The sequence below is a fragment of the Balaenoptera acutorostrata genome, chromosome 3 (genome assembly GCF_949987535.1).
Source record: "Balaenoptera acutorostrata chromosome 3, mBalAcu1.1, whole genome shotgun sequence".
Taxonomy (NCBI): domain Eukaryota; kingdom Metazoa; phylum Chordata; class Mammalia; order Artiodactyla; family Balaenopteridae; genus Balaenoptera; species Balaenoptera acutorostrata.
This window is the reverse complement of record NC_080066.1, coordinates 107,643,883-107,665,374: the sequence shown is the minus strand read 5'-3', so window position 1 is coordinate 107,665,374 and position 21,492 is coordinate 107,643,883. Positions and strand designations below refer to the sequence as shown.

Here is a 21,492-nt window from a genome sequence, read left to right as displayed (position 1 = left end):
GAAACTCACAGAGGTGGGAATCACAGGACTACAGTTTTTAATTATTTGCCCCCTATAGGATCCTCAGTTTTTCTTTGAAAGTATTATAACAAATGACAGTACGTCCAAAATGACTGACCTTGAATAATTTGGTCAAACCTTTTAAATGCTTATCAAAGAAAACATGTCTCCCCTTTGTGAACTCCACTCCTACAACAAAGTCTCCCCATGTGGGTCATCTTATGACTCATTTTATGAGTCACAACAGTATTGACACTAGTAAAGTCTAATTTCTTATAAGTCCTTAAATCCTAGGAACATTTCCCATTATATTTTGTGTGTGGTAAAATTATAATGACACCAGGATGTCTGTTGGGAAGATATGTTTATTGTGAATATGACATCTGATCTAGAGTCAAGGTTTTTCATTGACTCAGCTATCAAGAGTAGTAAAATGACTTGTTCTTTTAACTTGTAACTTGCAGCCAGAAACTCATTGCCTTTACTAAAGGATGCATTACAAAAACTTGAATTAGGAACACTAAATATTTTTTTCAATAAGATTTCTTTTTAAAGAAAAGATATTAGAATCTGAAATATATTTTTAAAATACTTTTTTTAAAGAAAAAATGAGTATATTAACTTTCAAGTGGGAATAGACCTAGGACAGAAAGTGGGTGAAGAGGTATTCCTTTCAGAGCCCACAGCATACTTTTTTAAAGCTAGGGGTCAAGGCCCTAGCAGACAGAATTGTGATTCTATTCCAGAAAGAGGCCTGCTTTGGGCCAGTTCCAGATGGTGAGTGCTGTGATGGGGTGGATTTGAATCTAATCTAGTCCAGTTAGCTCTGGAAACTATGACAATTCCATGCCCAGCGTATTGGAGCTCTTTTAAATTCCTGTTTCAAACAGGCTCAAGTCCACCCCTGGGGCTGAACTCAGTTTTTCAGAAACATTTACTTCACTAATGGAGTTCTTTCTTCCCTTTCTTCCTTCCTCCCTTCCTTCCTTCCTATCAATTAATAAATATGCTTTTTTTTTTTCTTTCCCATGGCCCACTGTGCTAGACACTCTAGAGGATATAAAGAAGGTTCTGGCGAATCTCAAGCCTCAAGCAGGATGGATTAGACTCATGCAAACATACTTGTACTGTGTAAACAGACCTGCTAAAAGCCAAAGGGAAGATCCAGGTAAATGAGTGGGAGATGCCTCTGGCTGACACAATCAGTAAAGATTTCCACAGAGCAGGCATTTCAGATAGCTCAGAGAAAAACAGGGTAGGATTTAGATATGCAGAGATGAGGGCTGCAGATTGGAGTAAGAAAGGGCATCCAGGGCAAAGGAAATAGATTTCACCATTAAAGTGCCTTTTATTTTCTCCTTGTCTTTCTTGGCTGGGTGTCCTAGGGCAGTGCTCCTTAAACTTTAATGTACAAATGAATTACAGTCTTGTAATTCACCAGGTCTGGGTAGACAGGAATCTGAATTTCTAACAAGCTCCCAAGAAATGCTGAAGCTGCTAGTCTGAAAAGTGCACTTTGATTAGCAAAGTCCTAAACTGCTCGTTTCCAGGGTGAGACAGCAGCAACAGGGAATTATAGGGCCACCTATGGCTGGGCAGGTCTGCATGGCCTGAAGAGCTTCTGGGGACACAGCAGCAGGAACTTCTTTCACTGTTAGTCTTTGGCAGGGCTCAGGGGCCCTAACAAACAGAAGGGAAAGAGCTGCTGGATGCAATAGAGATGACCTGTCCTCAGACTGTGAATGGATTGCATCATTCTATCCTCCAAACTAGCAGCACAGAGACTTGGGGAGAGATAGCAGCTCTGTGTGTCCAGGCAGAAGAAGGGATTCTTTGTTCGCTCAAAGCCTAGCAGCTTTTCTGGATCTTGGTGGAGAAAGTCATTTGAAAACAAAAATAGGTCTTTCAAAAACATTGCTGAATAAAGGAGGGAGGAATTAGGATGATTCAGTCTACCAAACTCTGAACTTAACACAACAAACCAGGTCTGAGTTAAGGTGGGAGCTCTGTTGCAGCTGAAGGTGATCGTAATTGTCTTAGCAGACTGTTATTTTTCGGCTGGATACTATTCTTCCAGATTTTTAATTCAAGCAAGTCAAGAGATAAGAGGAGTCATACTTGACTATTTGTGATTGAAATTCAGAACTAGTCACTGTTTAAACTTATGTATCTGTATAATGTCTTAGTAAATCCTGAGTCCTAACTTAATAAGTACAAACGATGAAACTGCTAAACTTTTAATACCCCTTCTCCATCCCCCTGCCTCCCACCTTAGGCCTTTTCTTTGGAAATATAGTACTAGGTGGCAACACTAGGACACCTGGACAGCAGAAGGTGGAAATTTTGTAAAAAGCACTTTCTATATAAGTAAAATTGTTTTTGTGAAAACAGGAATGCTATATTGCATCTATGGAGATAAAATATGATTGCTATAGCAGAGGCAGTGTTTCTTAGAAACAGCTCAGATTGGAAATCCAAAACACTCTTTTGGTTTCCCCCTCCCATTTTTCTGGAAGTTACCAAGATGGGTTGGAAGTAATATTTATTCAGCACTTGCTGTGCTTAGTGTATTACGTATGTATTCCCATTTAATCCTCTAACTGAAGCCATAAGTAGATAGTAATATGCATTTTTTGGAGATAAGAAATGTAGTATTTAGACTTTGCCCAAGGTTATAAACAAGAAGGAGTTGAAGCAGAGGTTCAAACTTGATCTGTCTAAAATAAAATTCATGTCCTTTCTCCCATGGCCTGCAGTAGTTTAATAATAGAGCAACCAAGTCCGGAAGTAACCAAGTCTTTTTGCAAGACTAAAACTTCTTTGGTTTCATTTCTTTCAAGAAACTGTTTCTTGTTTTAGCCTATGTCTTATCTATATGTTGGTATATGAAAGCTGAAGCAGCTTAGGGGATAAAGTAGTACCATTAGAGAAGCAGAAAGAAGCTCTGAGGAAAACAGAAGACCAATAAAGATGAAAGGGAAGAATGAGAATGACAGTTTGCCATGCCTCTCAGTAATGTTTTCTTACAGTGAATGGCAGTGGACTCAGTCCCACCATATTTCGTGTCAATAGTTAATATTTACCCTGGCTCTCAAAAGCATAGGAGAGAAAGAAACCAGAAGCTTAGTAAATTAGGGACAGAGTGTTGTCCCATGGCAACTCAGTCAAAAAAAGGTGAACTCCAGTTATAAACCGGCTAGAAACCTTAAAAAGTAAAAGCACGAACCAAGACTAATTGTGTGGGAAACAGAATAGGATCCCAAGCATAAGCTCCACTAACCCACTGAATTCTGCAGGTCTTCCAGACCCCACCATATCCATGTCACTGGAAATGAGAGGTTTTATTCCCAATCTACAAATGATACATACATGCAAGAGCCACAGACCTATCCTAGCCTGGGGATGTTCACTGCTATTGCCAGGGGAACCACTGTGGAAAGCGAAAAAAAACCCCAAACTTCAAAAGAAACCATAGTGTTGAAGAAGGAGGATGGAAAGAAATTATAAACTATAGAATGATAGGGAACAGAACTAAAAAAAGTTCCTTTTCCTCAATATGTTGTTTCCACCCCTCACGATCAGAATTGTTTCTTTTGTCACCTTTCATACTCCGGAATTTTATTATGGAAATGTCCCTTTGAGACCACAAAATACTCTTAAAATTGCATATATCTTTGGGAAGGTTGACAGTCTTCCACAGATAAGGGTGATTTAGTTTAATCAAGTTATTTTATTTAGTTCTAACTTGTAGTATACTAAAGGAATGCTGATTTTTTTTTTTAAATTGTTTTGTATTGGAGAGCTACATTTTGTCTTTTTTTTTTTTAAATTTTATTTATTTATTTATTTATTTATGGCTGTGTTGGGTCTTCGTTTCTGTGCGAGGGTTTTTTCCAGTTGCGGCAAGCGGGGGCCACTCTTCATCGCGGTGCGCGGGCGTCTCACTATCGTGGCCTCTCTTGTTGCGGAGCACAGGCTCCAGATGCGCAGGCTCAGTAGTTGTGGCTCACGGGCCTAGTTGCTCCGCGGCATGTGGGATCTTCCCAGACCAGGGCTCGAACCCGTGTCCCCTGCATTGGCAGGCAGATTCTCAACCACTGCGCCACCAGGGAAGTCCCAGGAATGCTGATTTTTAAGACTAGAAAGCAACAGCCAATCTGGGTGAGATAGGGGTATGCACTAAAGACACCTAAGAGATGTTTGGGGAGAATAGTGGGAGAAAAGGCACAAAAGGAGCTAAAGATTATTTTTACCTATTTTAAGACCAACCAAGACTGGTGCTGTACTCACCAACAGAGGAAGAGAAATGTCCTCCTTTTTGACCCTTTTGTACAGACTGGGCCCAACTCTGCTACCATTACAAACCACAAATATTAAATAGGCTTCTCTGAGCTGGTTTAGTGACACAGCTCTTGTGGGAAAATGAATGGTATGCCAACCAACTTAAAGGAAAGAGCCTTTCAGGTCTAAAAACAGTGTCTAATTTTTGGTTGATTGAACCATATGAAATTGCCAATATTCAAGTAACTGTGACCAACAAAAATGGCAGTTCCATACGGATCAACCTACAAGTTGATAAACTGAGACTTACCTGAAGTCACATGGTTGGAATGAAGAATTTAGAACGTTGTCAGTTATGCTGTATAGAAGGATTTTTTTTTAATGCAGATTTTGCTAGACTTGAAGACATACCGTGACTGATGATGTTATACCATAAGTGATGCTGTTAAAGACAGTGATTTATAATGCACAATTCCCTAGATCAAGCTCTCTTTGTCCATGTCACTTCATTCTATCTGTTATTTAGACAGTACCTCCTTCTACAGCCCTGGGCAACCTAGGATATCTAAATCTGTGGGTGTTTTAGGTTGAGGTTGACAGTGGGCATTATGGGTTTCAGGAGAACTCTACGTGAACTCAATTTTTTCTTGTACCACTCAGTGCTCAGAAGGAGGGTTTCACCACGTGATCTGGTGTCCTTATGACCATGAGTCGACTTGTGCCATAAGAGAAAACTGCTTCATGGTTTCCTTTTCTATTCCAAAATATAATAGCCATTTAAAAGTCTGTAATTTGGTATCTAGATGAACTATATATAAGGTATTTTTCAATTCTATAGTTTTATGATCAGACTTTAAGGAAAAAAGCCAACTATGCTTGTTTTCATGCTCATCGGGTATTTCTGTAATTATATGCAAGAAACTGGTAACAATAGTAGTTCTTGGGGAGAGAAACTTGCTTTTTTCTCTTTACCGAGCTTTTTTTGCATTGAGCTTCTTTTTAATATCATGTATTATTTACTACTACTAATAAAAATATTTAAAAAACAAATACAATTAATTTAAAATTTAAGTAGACAAAGCATTTTACTTTAAAAGTACAGAGTCCCTCCCTTTACAAATGTTTACATCCTGTTCTTCTTGCTCTTCTGTACAACCTTATCACTGTTGTGATTTTTAAAAATAATTCTTAGGAACTGTGGGAGGTGGAACAGAGATACTGAATATTTTGATGATGGAAATTGCTATTTATGCCGCAAACATTTGTAATTACCTATTATGTGATAGGTCCTGGGCTAGGTACTTCCTCCTTTCCATAACTTCTGGAAAGCTTCTTATGTAAACACCAAGTATTTTTTTTTTCTTTGAGAGTTCTGCATGCTTAAAATGCTTCCCATAGATAAGCAGTGGTCTGTTCTTCAAGAATGCAGCAACCAATGTGCTCACCTGCAGGGAGTATCCCCCAGGGCACTGAGGGAAGTCCCAGGTGTCTGGCTGAGGCAGGACTACACCCATGACCTGTAGGTGAGACAGAGGGTAGTCGTGGAGCAGGGTGGGGTGGGGGAGTCATTTTGAGCTAGATCTGCAATACTGAGAAAATAAAAGGTAAAAAGGAAGATTTAAAAAAGGAAGGTGGTGGAAGGGAGGTGACAATAGAAACTAGTACAGGGACTTTTTTTCCCTTCCAGTTTTACTGAGATAGGATTGACATACAGCACTGTGTACGCTTAAGGTATACAGCATAATGATTTGACTTAATCATGAAAGGATTATCACAGTAAGTTCAGTGAACATCTGTCATTTCATATAGGTACAAAGTTCTTTGTGATAAGAACTCTTAGGATTTGCTCTCTTAACAACTTTCATATATAACGTGTAGCAGTGTTACATTTATTATGTTTTACATTACATACCTAGTACTTATTTATCTTATAACTGAGAGTTTGTACCTCTTGACTGCCTTCATCCAATTCCCCTTCCCCCCACCCCTGGCCTCTGGTAATCACAAATCTGATCTCTTTTTCTATGAGTTTGTTTCTGAAGTATAATTGATCTATAACACTATGTTGGTTCCTGTTACACAACATAGTGATTTGCTATTTCTATACATTTCAAAATGATCACCATGAAAAGTCTGGTTACCATCTGTCACCATCCTAAGATATTACATAGTTATTGACTATATTCCCCACACTGTACATTTCATACCTGTGACTCATTTATTTTGCAACTAGAAGTTTGTACCTCTTAATCTCCCTCACCTATTTCTTTCTATACAGGGACATTTTAATTCACAAAATCGTTAAATTACCCAAAAGCTGATTCTGAAGACTGGTAACAGAATCCTGAACCCAGAGAGAGAGCTTGCTAAATCAAAGATGCTTACTACTTAACGACAATTTTTATAAAACTATAGAGCTTCCTTGTTTAAATTCAGATTTCATATAGATGATGTGTAGATAAGAACAATGCCTTATATCTGCTTAAATTCTCAGAGTTTTCAAAGCCCTTAGACATACATTGCTGCTCTAAATCCTCTCAAAAAACGCTATGAGAACTGTTTTCCATTTCACAGATGAGGAAAGTGCAGCTTAGAAGTGGAGCCATTTGCCCATGGAAACCTGGTAGAAAATGGCTGAGGCTTAGATGCAGCAGCCCTACCTGTTGGCATTAAGCTAGCCCTACCACAAGAAATAAGCAGAGACACGTGAATTTATTAGGGAGATCCCTCTGACTTTCACAAAACCACAACCATGAATATGCCCTAGGTATCCCCATTTCTCCCATTCTCCCCCTCCAAACCACCTTCCTGGGTCTGCAGTCCAGCCCATCTTCCTGGAGTTCAGTTCTGATTGTCACTTTCTTCCCCCAGCATCTGCTAGCTCCACACAGCCTACAAAATGAAGTTCAGGTTCCACAAAATGGCAACCAAGTCCTCTGCCTCAGCCCCCATCCACTACTCCAGCTCTCCTTCCCATGTCAGTATGGTGTTTCTTGCCCCTTATATTTTTAATCAAGCAGACCGGGGTACCACCATCTGACACCCCAGCAGGGCCTGGGCTAGGATGAGGCGGGCTGCACAATTTAATAGGACATCAAAGAACCCAATAATCAAGATAAATGTTTTAATGCAATATATTTAAAATTAATACAAAAAATGAAAAATATCAAAATTTAAAATAAAGACAGGGTCATATTACTGGTTTTCCCTTTTTTCCTTTTTCAGACTCCAGAAATGCCTCAGCAGAGTTGTTACGGATCCTACGGTGACTTTCCACTTGGGTACTTTTATTAAAGATGTTTCCCAAGAGTCAGTTCTCACACCCCTTTCCACATTAGTATCAGTATCTTACTTCTCTTCTTGAATGTCTCAGCATTTATCTGTAACCCTCTTCTGTCTGGAAAACCTATTTCCCTTAGTAACTGGTCGTACTTTGATGGCAATCCGAATGAATCATCTTGGATACTCGCCAGTGCCTTTTGGTCCAAACCACAGTGGGCACTCAGCTGCTCTTTGGTAAAAGAACGCAGAAATCACAATCCTCACACTGGCTGCCTGTGGGGTTGAGCAGAGAAGGAACTCAAATATATTTTGTTTGGTCCAGAGTGCTTTTTAAAATCTGAATTAGTTATCAAGACTGAAAAACCAGGATATCTTACATTTAAAAAAAATCGAAATCTCTGTCATTTCTTGAAAAAAAAAATCAGAAAATCTAGCCAAAGCAGGCCCCGATTCTTCCAGGATACCAACGGGAGTTTGGAGCCCAGTGGCTCTGCCTTCAGAGCTCTCTCCAGTTCGCCGCCTCCTACACGTTTCACCCACTTACATTGCCGGCCAGGCCCTATTCGCTCTTTTTTGGCGACCCTAGGCTTGAAGCAACGAGTGCACTGGATAAAACCCATCTGCTGGGTCCACTTGTTCTCTCGGGGAGAATAATATTTCGTCGTTGTCCTTTCTAGGCTTGCAGAGGCTCACAGAAGCAGCTCGCCTTTCTCACCCACAAACTTCCCACGACCCGTGAAACTTGCAGGGCCCTCCTCCTTCACTGTTTCTCCCCCGCCCTTTGCTCCAGGGTCCCCTCCCCGGCACCGGCCCTTCCCTCCCTCCCCCACCCAAGGCGCTCCGGAGCTCGGGGCGGGTCTCCGGCCCCCAGCTCGGCCATCTGCCCCGGCCCAGGGCGCTGGGGCTCGCCCACGGCGGCACTGGGCATGCTCAGAGGCGGCCGCGCGGGCAGCTTCGCTTCGCAGGCGCTAGCACTCGGCGGCGGGCGGGCGCGCGGCTGCAGCTGGAGCTCCAGCGCCCGGAGTTGGAGTTGCCGGGAGTTTCCCCCCGCTCCCCCTTGCGCGCGGCAGCTGGAGCCGGCGCGGCAGCCGCGAGCGGCGGCTAGCCAGCACCCGGGCGGGCCGAGCCTTGTCCGGAGCCCGGAGCCCCGCGCGGGGCAGCTCCCGGGGAGGAGCCTTGCGGGCTGGGTCGCGTGCAGCGCACTGGCACTGCCGGGGCACGAACCGGGCTGCAAGGTAGGGCCGGGGCGTGGGGAGCCGGGCGAGTGAGGCAGAGGCCAGGCCGGGGGTTGCGGAGGGTGGAAGATGCGGCTGCAGCAGCCGCGGCGTTTGGGGCGCCCAGCGCTGGGTCTGAGGCGTGTGGCCGGGTCGGGGACCCCGCTGCGGGGCAGGGGGAGTAGGCAGGCGCCCAGGGAGATGCTTTCAAGTTGGCGGGCGACGGGAGAGGGGGCCGCGCGCTCGGGCGCAGCTGCTTTGTGCGTGCCGAGAGGGACTCGGGTCCCTGGGTTCTCCCCAAACCTGGGACCCGATGTGCGGGCAGGGCTGGGCAAGCCGCAGAGCCAAGCAGTTTCATCCGAGAAAGTTGAGGATGGAGCCCTTCTTTCCTCACTGTCCCCGCGGGTGCCGCCCCGAGGCTCCCAGTGTGGAGGAGCTGCGCCCCTGGGCTAAGTTCCTCCGCCCCGGCTGAAATCCACGAATCACCCAGATCTTCGCTTCCCTGGCTGGCTTCTAGGAAAATCATTCCTGCCAAAACTGAGGTAGGCTGTCCGGGCGGGAATGGCTCCCTGCCTCCGGGATGCTTAGCTGGGCGACGCCCCCTCCTCAACCTCAGACGTGGCCGAGGGCGCCCGGTTCCGAGTTAGTGCTTATGGTGCGCACTGGAATGGAGCGTCACACACATGGCGGGGAACGTGGGGTAGGTGGATGGCCTGATTTTTCCTCTAGTCTTTTCTCAGCTTTAGAACACCCCACCAACCCCACCCGGCTCATCTTCGCAGAGGACAGGACCTGGAAGGGAAGGCCAGGTGGAGAGTTTGGGTTGATATACTACTGTTCCTTAGGAGAGGATGCCTGGGTTGTATCTGTCTTGGGCTCCAGCCCCAGGACTTAATAACGAGCCCTCTCCCCTTTCGGTTATTCTTCCTCAGGGACCGGGTGGGAAGGAATAGGGGCGGTGGGTCCACAAGAATGTCCACTTGATCCTACCATCTCCTAAGAGTGCGTTCCAGGGGACCCCAGGACCCTGGAACTGGCGTTATGTGGATTACGAGAGTGAGGAGGATGCTGGTTCTCCTAGCTTCACTTTTTTCACTTCTTGTTCTGAGTTTTGGGGTTTTGCCCGCACACGAGTCAGAGCTGCTCTGTCATAACCTGGGGGTGGAGGAGCTTCAGCCTGGCAGTGAGCCGCTGTTCACCTCCGAGGCTGCTAGTGGGAATTGGTCCAGAAATGATTATGCAGGCTAGAAATATGCCTCTTACCAACCCCCCCACCTCGCCTTTTGGCTGAACACCTTCGCTGTTGGGTTTGTGTGTTAAGTTCTTAAAGGAGAACCCACACACTGCTCAAGTACTGTGTTTTAGGGGATCACCATTTCTGCTACATGTTCTTCTCTTTGCTTTTTTCCTGAGGGGACGGGGGTGGGAATCTGCTTTGGGGCAGATTTCCAAATGTGGAAATCACCTGGTGTTGGTACACAGGTTCTAGAGTGAGATAGACCTGAGGTCAAGATTTAGGTTTACAGTTGGATTACTATGCTAACTGGCAAATTGTTGGACACTATGAACTTCAGTTTTCTTTTCTGTCAAATGGGGATAATAGTGGCCTTATCTCCTTTCATTGCAGGGTTGTTGTGAGACTTGGGGGAGATAATGGGCATCAGAAGTGCTAAGAAAACTTTAAAGCGCCATTCGTGTTTTCCTGTGGCTATGCTCTTTACTGTTTTTTTTTTTTTTTGAATTAACTACTTCTTTTAATTGTAACAAGCCGCCTAAGTCTTCTCTCCTCCACCCACTCCTCACCCAAAGGTTTGGTTTCTCAGAGCTTTGGAAGTCGCTCTTTATCTTCTTTTTTTCTCTTCTCTTAAATCCATGTCTCTTGATTTTAAGGGTTGAGGCTCCAGTCCTTGTATTTATCTGAAGGAAGCAGCGAGGTGTAGATTAGGAGATGCGAGCGTGGTGGGGTGCCTCATCAGTGTTCAGAGTCCTGGGCCCCAGAATTGGCGTGTTAACAAGGCCCCAGTTTGAGATCCAAGGTTGATGAAGGAGTCAGCAGACCCGGGGCTGGAGCTCTGGCTTGGTCTCTAACAGTGACCTTGAACTAGGGACTCAACCCCTCATCAGTGGAATCAGACCGTGAGCTTGAGGGCCAGTGCTGATCAGAGGCAAGAACAGGTGAGATGTCTCTCACTCAGTTAATAAGGGATTAATCAGGCTCCTGACCCCCTCCTCCCCACCCCCGCCAGGTGCTGCACCTTCCCTAATCCTAGGGTAGTGGTTCTCAAACTGGACCATCAGAGTTCCCTGGAGGGCTTGTTAAATCACAGCTAGCTGGGCTGCATTGCCAGAGCCTCTGATTCTCTGCGTCTAGGGGGAGGGGAACGGGGGGAGGGGGAGGGGGAGGGGGGAAGGGGGGAAGGGGGGAAGTGGGGGAAGGGAGGATCCAAGAATTTGCATCTCTCACTAGTTCCAGGTGATGCCAGCGCTGCTAGTCCGGGGACCATGCCTGTAGAATCACTGACTTAGGGGGTGAGAGGGAGTAAGAGAGGTGAGGTTTGTTCAGAGACACCATTCTTTTAATACGTCATATATAGAGACAGGGTTTCTTCAGGCCATTTTAGGAACTTGCCTAAGGCATTTTCTATTTCTGATACCTGTGCCACTTCTCATTGTCCGGTTTAGATAATAATGATTGCTTTTCAAATGAATGAATTTTACACAAAAGAAGTTCCCCCTTCTTTTCATACTGTAAGATACTTAGCCTCTGGTTTCCAGGACACTCTTGGATAGACTGAGATGGGTGACCTTGATATTGATAAATCCAGCAACTACCCTATTTCCTTTCTTTGGGGATCTCAGACGTTTGTGGAGAGGTTTTGAGAAGTTCTGTCAGCTTAAACCTTAAGATTGGAGAACAGGTGAATCACTTATGAGCAAGATGAAAAAGAATTTGCAGTGTAGTGTCTTCTCTGAAGGGACAGCTTACCCAGGCCTTGGGGGGAGGTGACAGATGTCCTGTGGTGGTCAGATCTGGTGAAGACCTTCCATTCCTTCTGGAGGATGGTGGTGTTGGCTGTAACTGAGGGAGACCCTCTATCACTCTCTGAGGGCCGGGAAGCCCAACTTTTTGGAGCAGCTGTGCGGTATCAGTGCTGCTCTGTGTAGCCGAGCTTATAATCAAGCACTATTTGGGCACAACCCAACCTTAAGCTCTTCTCCTTGCCCCCTAAGCTGTGGTCCTGGGCTGACAGTTTGCCATGACTTAAGGTGGCCTAGGTTGTGGCCTTGAATTTTAGCTGCTTTGTATCAGAGAGGCTTCGGGAACCTGCTGGAGTCAGGAAGATCCCCGAGATGATATTCGAGGGCAGAAATAAGGTTTACGTAGCACCCAAATGGACTGTGTGTCCAAGGGGGTCAGCACTTGAACTAGTTCTTGTGTTGCTGTACCAAATGGAGTCCCAGCTGACCGTCAGGCTTTATCTCAGCTTTCCATTTGTGCTTTGTTTTAGTTTTCAAGTGATTAGCACTAGAGAAACCTATCAGTAAATCAGGAACCTATTCAAAAACTCAAGTGTACCACTTAGTGTTCTAGCAGATAAATCTGCAAGGCCCATGCCTGTCTTCCTGACCGTAATCAGCACTCAGTAAAGACACAACCTTCAGCTTGTAATTCTTTAGATGCACTAATCGCTGATATAAATGGTTTCTCCTACTTAACACGAGTACAGAAAATTTCTATTTTAAAATTATTTTCCATAACTTGATATTTATATTTTGGGTGTTACCCCTACTTTTTGCTGGGAGGATTTCTTTTCCAGGGTGGGGAAGCTTCTTATCACTGTTATTCACTTTTTTCAGCACATGACCACTTGATATCTTGGCTCCCTTGGCTAAGTTTGTTGTGAGACAGTCATTTTGATACTTTATTTCTCTTTCATCATCAGGGCTGTTATAGAAAGTCACGGTCAGTTCCTGGAAGGCTCTTTTCCTCAACCGTCCTAGAGGATTCTTTTAAAATAACACTCAGTTTATACTGCACTAGCTCATTTCTAAGATCCTTTTTTTTTTTCTTTTCACATTTCATCATTTTCCAATTTCAAAAATCTAGATGGGTCTGAAAAATTATGAACACATTTAATGTATGGTTTCTTTCTTCTCTTCCTGTAACCTGTTATGTTAATAGTGGCTTCCAATGAATGGCATCCTAAAACAAAGCAAGTTTGGTTCCTGACCTGGGTAGAAAATGTGGTTCCTGCTGTCCAGCTGATAGAATTGATTAGCCATCGCGTTAGCTCAGCAGTTCCCAGAGTATTGGGAAGAATACTGTTAGGTGGATGTTAATAGTTGTGCTCTTGTAAAGGGCAAATCAATTTGGAAGCACTGCCTGTTATTTTTCCCTGTCTCAGAGATTCTCACTGTGTTCATCATTGTATCAAAGACTCTGAGAAGGACTGCAGTTAACGATATCAACAACAAAAAACTTAGTTCTGTTTATTTAACCAGACATTTCCCAGAGCATTTTGAGGTTACGTGTGTATCTTCTAGGACTCCTTCACTGAATCAGCACATCCCAGCAGTTCTAATATATTATTTAACACCATCTAAATACTGGTCTATCTCTAAAATATAGGGGCATTCATGAACTATGGATATTAATTGATGCATGAACTGTACAGGTGGTTAGTGTTTATTTCAGAGTAGAGAGAAGCCATTTGAAGCTGTGGCAGCTGAGGAAGCCTATATGGATGGGCTAGACTATGAAAACTCTGGAAACGATGCGTAGCACTCCTGTAGAGAGGAGAAAGGGTGTTTTAGGTTGGTGGTGTTAGGGAGCAGAAGTGTGAAGTCGTACTTGTGCCTGCATATAAATAAATACTTTTCAGAGCTCATAAGAAAAGCGCTGTGCCTAGCACAGAGTGAGACTGTGAATCTGTGGCAGTGGTCAGAGAACCTGTCGTTAAGTTCTTTCTTGATTCTGTAAATTCACTGAAGTAGCAGATGAGTTCTCGTGACCACAGGAGAGCTTGCTGTGGATAAAGGGGGGGCACAGCACCCAGGTTGAAAGCAAGGGAGGGGTGCATGGGACAGAAAGGGAGAGAGAAAGTGTTCCTAGGCTTTCAGAAGGTAGTGGTTCCAGGTACAGAGGGATTAATTCAAATGTATGTCCAGCTGAAGAATATTGGATATTTGGGGGAAGAGCTTTCCAGGAAGAGAGGAACTTGACTGGAGTTTCAAAAATAAGAACTCTTATAACTCAACAATAAAAAGGCAAATAACCCAATTTAAAAAGGCTTCCCTGGTGGCGCGGTGGTTAAGAATCCGCCTGCCATGGGACACGGGTTCGAGCCCTGGTCTGGGAAGATTCCACATGCTGCGGAGCAACTAAGCCCGTGCGCCACAACTACTGAGCCTGCGTGCCACAGCTACTGAAGCCCGAGCACCTAGAGCCTGTGCTCCGCAACAAGAGAAGCCACCGCAATGAGAAGCCTGCGCACCGCAACGAAGAGTAGCCCCCGCTCGCCACAACTAGAGAAAGCCCACGCACAGCAATGGAGACCCAATGCAGCCAAAAAAACATAAATAAAATAAATAAATTTATAAAAAAAAGGATTTAAGTATACATTTTTTTTCAGGTAAGATATACAAATGGCCAATAAGGGGATGAAAAGATGCTCAACATTATTAGTCATTGGGGAAATACAAATCAAAACCTCAGTGAGGTACCACTTCACACCCATCAGGATGGCTTTGATCAAAAAGATGTATAATAACAAATGTTGGTGAGGATGTGGAAAAATCAGAACCCTCCTACATTACATTGTTGATGGGAATGGAAAATAGTGCAGCTGCTTTGGAAAACAGGCAGTTCCTCAAAATGTTAAACATCAGGGTAGCTCATGACCAATTCCACTTTTTGGCAAATCCAAAAAGTTACATTAGTGGTTGCCAAGAGCTGGGGGGCGGGGCAAGAGGAATGGGAGTGACTGTTGATGGGCATGGGGTTTCTTTTGGAGGTGATGAAAATATTCTGGAATGGTTGCACAACTTTATGAATACATTAAATACATTAAAACTACTAAATTGTACAGTTTAAAAGGGTGACTTTTATAGTGTGTGAATATCTCAGCTAAAAGAAAAACAGTAAGAATGCCACTGTGGGTAGAGTGAAAGGAGAATAATAAGAAAAACGTGGAGAGAGAGAGATGCAGGAATAGGCTATCAGTTTCAGGGCAAATTTTCTGCTCTTGGGTAAAAAAAAGGTATCTAGATAATTCCTTTCTCCTTGTTTGTCTTTGGATCTTTTAGGATTTTTCTGTTACTCTTTCATCCCAGAGTCCTCCCTCTGAATTAAGAGGGTCGTGTGCCAAGTTGCTTCTGAGTCAGTGGAATCGTTTTCATGGCGAATACCCTGTGACCTTCAGAGAGGAGTGTTTCTGGGCTTCGCTCTGGGGACTAACTCCATATTTAGGCTTCCTTGCTGTGATCCACTAGAGGGCAGTGGGCAGGGCTGACTGGACAGCTTATGTTTAGCTTCTCCCTTAAGATTTGACTGTGGTAGACGTTTTAGCATCATCTTCTAAGTTGTTAGTGGAACTGTGTCAAGACTGCCCTTAAAAAAAAAATCTCTGTATTAAACAGGATTCACGTGGTACTTGGCACTACACGAGCATCAGTGTATTTGGGTGCAAGAGTCATGATGCTAAATGAGGTTAAACACCACTGGAGCAGTTGTTCCCTTGGTAGAGACTTTCTACCCCCTTTAACAGTGTGGTGTAGCTTAGCTGTGCTTCTCCAACTCATGGACAAGAGCACTTGGGGATCTTGTTAAGGTGCTGATTTGGATTCAGTAGGGGTTGGGGTCTGGGATTCTGCACTTATAACAAACTCCCACTGATGCAGGTGCTGTCAGTTCATGGATCACTCTGTGAGTAGAAGCTAATACAGTGTGAAGATGGCATTGGAGTGGGACAGAGCTGAATGTGAAATGTGGCTCTACCATTAATTTGTTGTGGGAACTCGGGTGGGGTAGTTAGCACCTGAGCCATGGTTTTCTTATCTGTAAGATCAGAGTGAGACCTAGCTTGTAGAAAAGTACCTAATATGATGCACCTGGAATGTTTAATGTTCTTTGCCTTCTCCTTCCCACAAGGGCTACGAATCCCACGGTTAGGACTAAGGAAAAAGTATATGGAAGAAAGCCAAGAGCTTCGAAAAGTTTTCTGATTTGTGTGGGTGAGGTTGGGGTAGGGGGAGAGGCTGTAGGGGAGAAGGGCATGAATCCTAGTCCTCAGAACAACATAAATTCGCATATTGATTCTTAAGTTACCATGGTTTTGGTAAAGTCACAGAGGTAGTCTCAGCTGAGTCTGGCTGACTTTCAGTCAAGGTGTTGGGTCTTTTTTTTTTTTTTTTTAAATTTATTTAATTTATTTATTATTTTTGGTTGTGTTGGGTCTTCGTGTGGTGCACGGGCTTCTCATTGTGGTGGCTTCTCTTCTTGGGGAGCACGGGCTCTAGGTGTGCGGGCTTCAGTAGTTGTGGCTCGTGGGCTCTAGAGCGCAGGCTCAGTAGTTGTGGTACATGGGCTTAGTTGCTCCGTGGCATGTGGGATCTTCCCGGACCAGGGCTTGAACCCGTCTCCCCTGCATTGGCAGGCAGATTCTTAACCACTGCACCACCAGGGAAGCCCAAGGTGTTGGGTCTTGAATCTGCTATCATGGAGTTGGTTTCTTTTTGACCAGAAAGGCACCCCTGGGCTGCTCAGTTGGTGCTAAGGTTCCTTGGTGTGGTGGTCTCAGCCCATCCTTGCCTGGCTGCCTTCCCCCCTCACTTACTGATGTTCATCTCTTATGCAGACGGGAGGGGATAAAGCGACCTAAAATGCACATCATTGAGTTTCATTCACAGCAGGAGTGAAGTTTCTTGGGATTAGGTTGAAAATATTTGCTTCACTGTTGGCTTTAGAAAATCTAGGCATTTCATTAGTTTACCTTCGGTGAGTCTTTTAAAGTCTGGAAAGGTTTGGTTGAATTAGGTGAATGGGAAACAATGGAAGAGGAAGAATTGGGAGCTAAATCCTGGCACCTGGAGCCTGGGTCACTGCCTTCACCAAGCCTCAGTTTCCTCTGCTGTTATTTGGGACCACTCCATGCTGGCCGGCCTGCCTCATGGGCTTGGTTTGAGGCTCAAATGAGTAGCACCTGTGAGGGCACCCTAAGATGATGGGCCTCTGTAAAGTATGGACCATCACTCAGCAGTGCCGGCTTAGGCAAGGGAATCGTCTCAGGGTTACGGTGGCCTCTTCTGTTCTCTTTCTGTCTCCTTTGTCATCATCCGAAGTGGGAGGAAATAAGAGATTGTGTTTTCGTTTCAGTGAAGTTGATGGATCCTTTTCATTTTCCTCTGGGGGAAAAATTGCACACAGTTTGTAAGATTTGAACAAAGCCTCAAGTGCAGTAGATCAAACTAGTTTCCAGTCTTCACAGCCTGAATTCACTGCTTTCCTAAGGATGGTAATTTTGCCCTATTTCACCTTGTTTGACTGTTTTGTGGATTGGCAGGTGTGGGTCTTTAATGACCAATGGCTCTGAAGAAAAGGGCCACTTTGTTCCAGAGCCGGGGCTAAGCGTTTAAACCGACGCTGTGCCAACATTAGTAATCAAAGAGAAGAAATCAGAGTTGAAGCCGAATACACTAGGCCTCACCGCACAGCACTGTCCTTCCCGACGGTGGAAGTGGGAATGATCTCAGGCGAGTGAATACACGTGTTACCCTGTAATCACCTTTCATAACCACTGTTGGTCAGAGAGGGTATATGTCAGCGAGCTGGTCTTTGTTTTTAGACTTCCTAGGAATATGTCGCCTCACACAGTCTAAGGTGACAGCCAGCAGTATCTAGTGGTTGAGAAGTTAATATTGTTCCTGAAGAATTTAATCTACCCTATTATTAAGTAGCAATAAGGAGCTAGGTGTAGAAAGCTGGGTGTCCCTGAAGTAAGTCCTTTTAAAATTAAATCCTTATGCAACCGTAACAGTAGTTTAAACAATGAGTTGAAGGTAGAAATTTGGTGCTTATATAAAGAGCTCAATGCTGATAAAGTGGACATTTCTCCCAATTTCATCCACTGGAAAATGAGACTTTCTCCTTTTAATCAGATCCTTTTCTGACCTTGCCAACCACACACTTGCTGGTCTATCTGGTGGTTGACTTTTAAAAATGGAACAGGGAATGCTGAACTCAGACATCTTGTTTATGAACAGCCTTGCTTTCAAACCCCCCTAGACTGTGAACTCCTCCAGAGGCCGGGATCTGTGTGTCTGGCATATAGCAGAGAATCAATAAAAATATGTTGAGCTGGACAGCTGCTTTCTTCTGGGATTCCCCCTTCCTATTAATTTTTCTGTTCGTATATTATTTGAATAACGTTTCCCTAGAGGCGATTATGTGCTTCCATAGTACATGGTTCTAAGTACTTTACAGATACTGATTCCTTTCATCCTCCCAACAACTCTCAGAGGGAGGTACTATTACTTATCCCTATTTTACAGTTGAAAAAACAGGCATAGAGAGGTCATGTTGATACCAGCCAGGGTTCTTGGCCTTCCTTAATCAATAGAAATTGATGAGAGGCCGGAAAAGAAATTCAGGTAAGGCTTTACTGGGGCCCCTGCTGCAATGGGGGGAGCGAAAAGAAGTAACAGTTTCCTTTGTTCGCTCCCCAAGGGGGAGACGAGCTGGTTCCTTACATGGGGTGAGGGTTGGGCAGGAGGGGTGGCTTAGGCGGTCTGCCCACCCCTTTGGTGGTGTTGAGTGCAGGGGGCATGGGCAGTAAGTATCCTATTTCTGCTCCTTACACCCTGTTTTTCCTCCGGGCTCTTCAGAAGTGGCGGTTGGGTTTTTGGTCTTTTTGTATCTTGTCCATAATTTGCCCCCGACTGTGCTTTCATGTAGTTATTTTTAGTCCCTTATAGTTTCTTTGCATTTTGTTGCTCAAGGAGATGTTTGTCCAGGTGCAAGCACTGCAGCAAAGGGTCCCAGGTCCCAGCCTGTCTCAATGCGACGTGTGTAAGACCCCAAAGCTGCTGCGTAGAGAGCTGCAAGTGAACCAGGTGCCCCAGTTTCAGGGTTCCTGCTCTAATGGACAAGACAAGCTTGGCTAAGCTTCAGTAGACACCCCTCTCCTGCCTGCTCAGTGCTCCAACATTACCTTTCTTCCCTGCCCCCCACCCCACCGGCTTTCCTGAGCGCTGCAGAGAAATGAGGGCAGGCACACCTTTTCTGTCTTCCCTTCTCCCCGCCTCCTTTGTCCTCTGCCCTTTTCTGCCCACTCCCAAGTTCCAGGAAAATATGACCCTGGATTTGGAAAGCAGGTACAGCACCATGGCCCATTCGTATGGGCCCAGCCTTGGGGGGGAGGCCATTCACAGAGCGGTTGTTAGAATGAACTCCACTACCTGGGTGAGGCTGTGACCTCCAGCCCTGGGCCTCTCAGTTTGTCAGGTGACAGGCAGTGTGACCTAGGTCAGTGCCTCTCAAGCCTTTAAGTGCAGGTGAATTGCCTGGGCATCCTGTTAAGGCACAGATTCTGATTCCCTGGGACCGAGGTGGGGCCTGGGATTCTTCTCACAGGCTTCCAGGAATGTCGAGGCTGCTTGTCCTTGACCCAAGGCCCTAAAGGAGCCCTGAGTCTGTACGAGGTCAAGCCTGCTATTCCAAGCACTGTCTTGCCTGAACAGGCCTGATTCCTAACCCAGGGCCCAGAGGAGACTTAAGACATCTAGAGAGAGACCCACCAAGATTGGAAGTCTCATGAAGGCAGAAGCTTAAGACAGAATGAGAGCGTAACTGAGAGTAAAGGAAATATGATGCTTCCAAAAGGAAGCGTATGTATCATTCCCAAACGTGACCTGAAAAGCGCTCTTTATGATGGAAAGCTTATTACAGAGTGGCTCTAGTAATCCAGCAGAGAGAATACAAAGTACAGTAACTCCTGTTTGAGTTGATATGAAATTTCACAAAGAACCTATGCCACTGGCCCCTAAAACTCTTGAAAGTAACCCCCCGAAGCTCCTCAAAATCTCCCTCAGTCTCCCCAGGTTCTGCCTGCTTTCCAGCTGCATCTGCTACGGTAGGTGCCCCAGTCCTAGGAACCAATGTTGGGATACCAATGGTACAAATACGAAGTGCTCTCCTGTCTCATCTGAGTCTCCTAATTACCCAGCTGTCTTTGATTGATGAGTAGTGAGACTCAGGGAGTCAAACTCCCTGGGAGCCACAGGCTTACAAGTGATGGAGCTGGGAGAGGGCACGGTGAGGCGGCGTGGCCTGGTGTCTCTTGCTCTTCTTACCCGGCCTGACTACTTAATTAAATCAGTTTGCCCTGTTTGGCTTTGCAAGGAGGAGGCGTCCAGGTGGGTTTGCTTTTTAAAGAAACTGATTTTTTTGAAGGTTAACTTACACGCAGAAACAGGCACAGATTCCATGGGTGCAGTGTAGTGAATTTCTGTTCCAAGAGCACACCCATTTATTCTTAACACAGCTCGAGAGAGGAAGAGCCACCAGCACCCTGGAATCTCTCCTTGGGTGTGTCCCCTCCCGTTACTTCCTCCTCCATGGTACCGCTGTCCTGTCTTCTAAGACTGTAGATCACCTCTGCCTGTTTCTGAGTTTTACATAAATACGCTCGTCCTTCTGTATTCTTTTATGTCTAACTTCTTTCCCTCAACATTGTAAGATTCACCCATGTTGTGCATGCAGCAGTAGCTGGATTATGTTCCATCGTATAAATACACTGCAATGACTGATAATGGACATTCGAGTTGTTTCCCGTTTTTGGCTCTTACGAATAATGCTGCTGTGAACATCCACGTGTATGTTTTTGGTGGTGCACATAGGTATGCCTCTCTGGTGTGTGTGTATATGGGTGTGTGTGTAATGCCTGGGTCCTCTGATGTGACTATGTTCGCCTTTAGTAAATACCGCCAAAGAGTTTTCCAATATGGCCATTTCAATTTATAGTCCCATCTGGTGTGAGCGAGCGTTCCATTACTCCACATTCTTGCCAATACTTCCTTTGAGAGGTCATTTTAATCTTAGCCTTTCTGATGTTGTATAGAGGTCTCTCATTATGATTTCCATTTGCATTTCTCTTATCACCATTGGAAGCTTAGTGTCTTTGCCTGTATATTTGGCATTTGGATATCTGCTTTTGTGAAGTGCCTGTTCAAGTCTCTTGCCTACTTTTCAACTGTGTTGTTTGTTTCACTTTTAAAAACAGTGAAAACATCTGTGAAAAATCCTTGAAATCTGTAGTGATGGGAGTCACCTGTGAGTGAGATCGGATTATATTCTCAGAGGTAATTTCTGGAGATCCCCTCCTGCAGGAGGCCCAGCAGGCTGAGGGAGGCTGAGGATAGGCAGAGGCATAAAACCCTTAGCAGGGAACTTGCTGCAAAGTTGAGGAGCCCCGTGGTCTATGGCTCAGGGCAATTGTCAAGTTGTGAGATCACCTGAAAGCTTGAAAGCACTTCACTTCTAAATGTTTGCCTTTTACGGACCGTCACTCTGGAAGATTGTAGGCCAACTCCAAAAGTATTGCTGAAAACATTTTTGGAATTGCTTTGAGTATATTGTTTTGGATATTTTTAGTTGCTTTCAAAATGCCCTTTGAGCATGTATTTGATTTGGGGAAATAGCAGCAGACATCTCAGAACC

At 44.8% G+C, this 21,492-nt stretch overlaps 1 protein-coding gene across 7 annotated transcripts in view; it reads left to right on the top strand.

Annotated features, from left to right (window-relative positions):
* The window catches only part of STXBP6 (syntaxin binding protein 6), a 335,859-nt gene that overhangs the window by 53,671 nt on the left and 260,696 nt on the right, over nucleotides 1-21,492 (top strand). The window contains exon 1 of one of the 7 annotated variants that reach the window (XM_057544154.1): nucleotides 8,452-8,798. The exons of 2 other annotated variants lie outside the window; for them this stretch is intronic. The gene's annotated coding sequence lies outside the window, so the exon portion shown is untranslated. Of the gene's footprint in view, nucleotides 1-8,451; nucleotides 8,799-9,016; nucleotides 9,320-9,458; nucleotides 9,478-21,492 lie in introns of those variants that run through there. 4 more of the 7 variants (XM_057544152.1, XM_007180666.2, XM_057544158.1 and 1 more) reach the window with 4 other exon arrangements.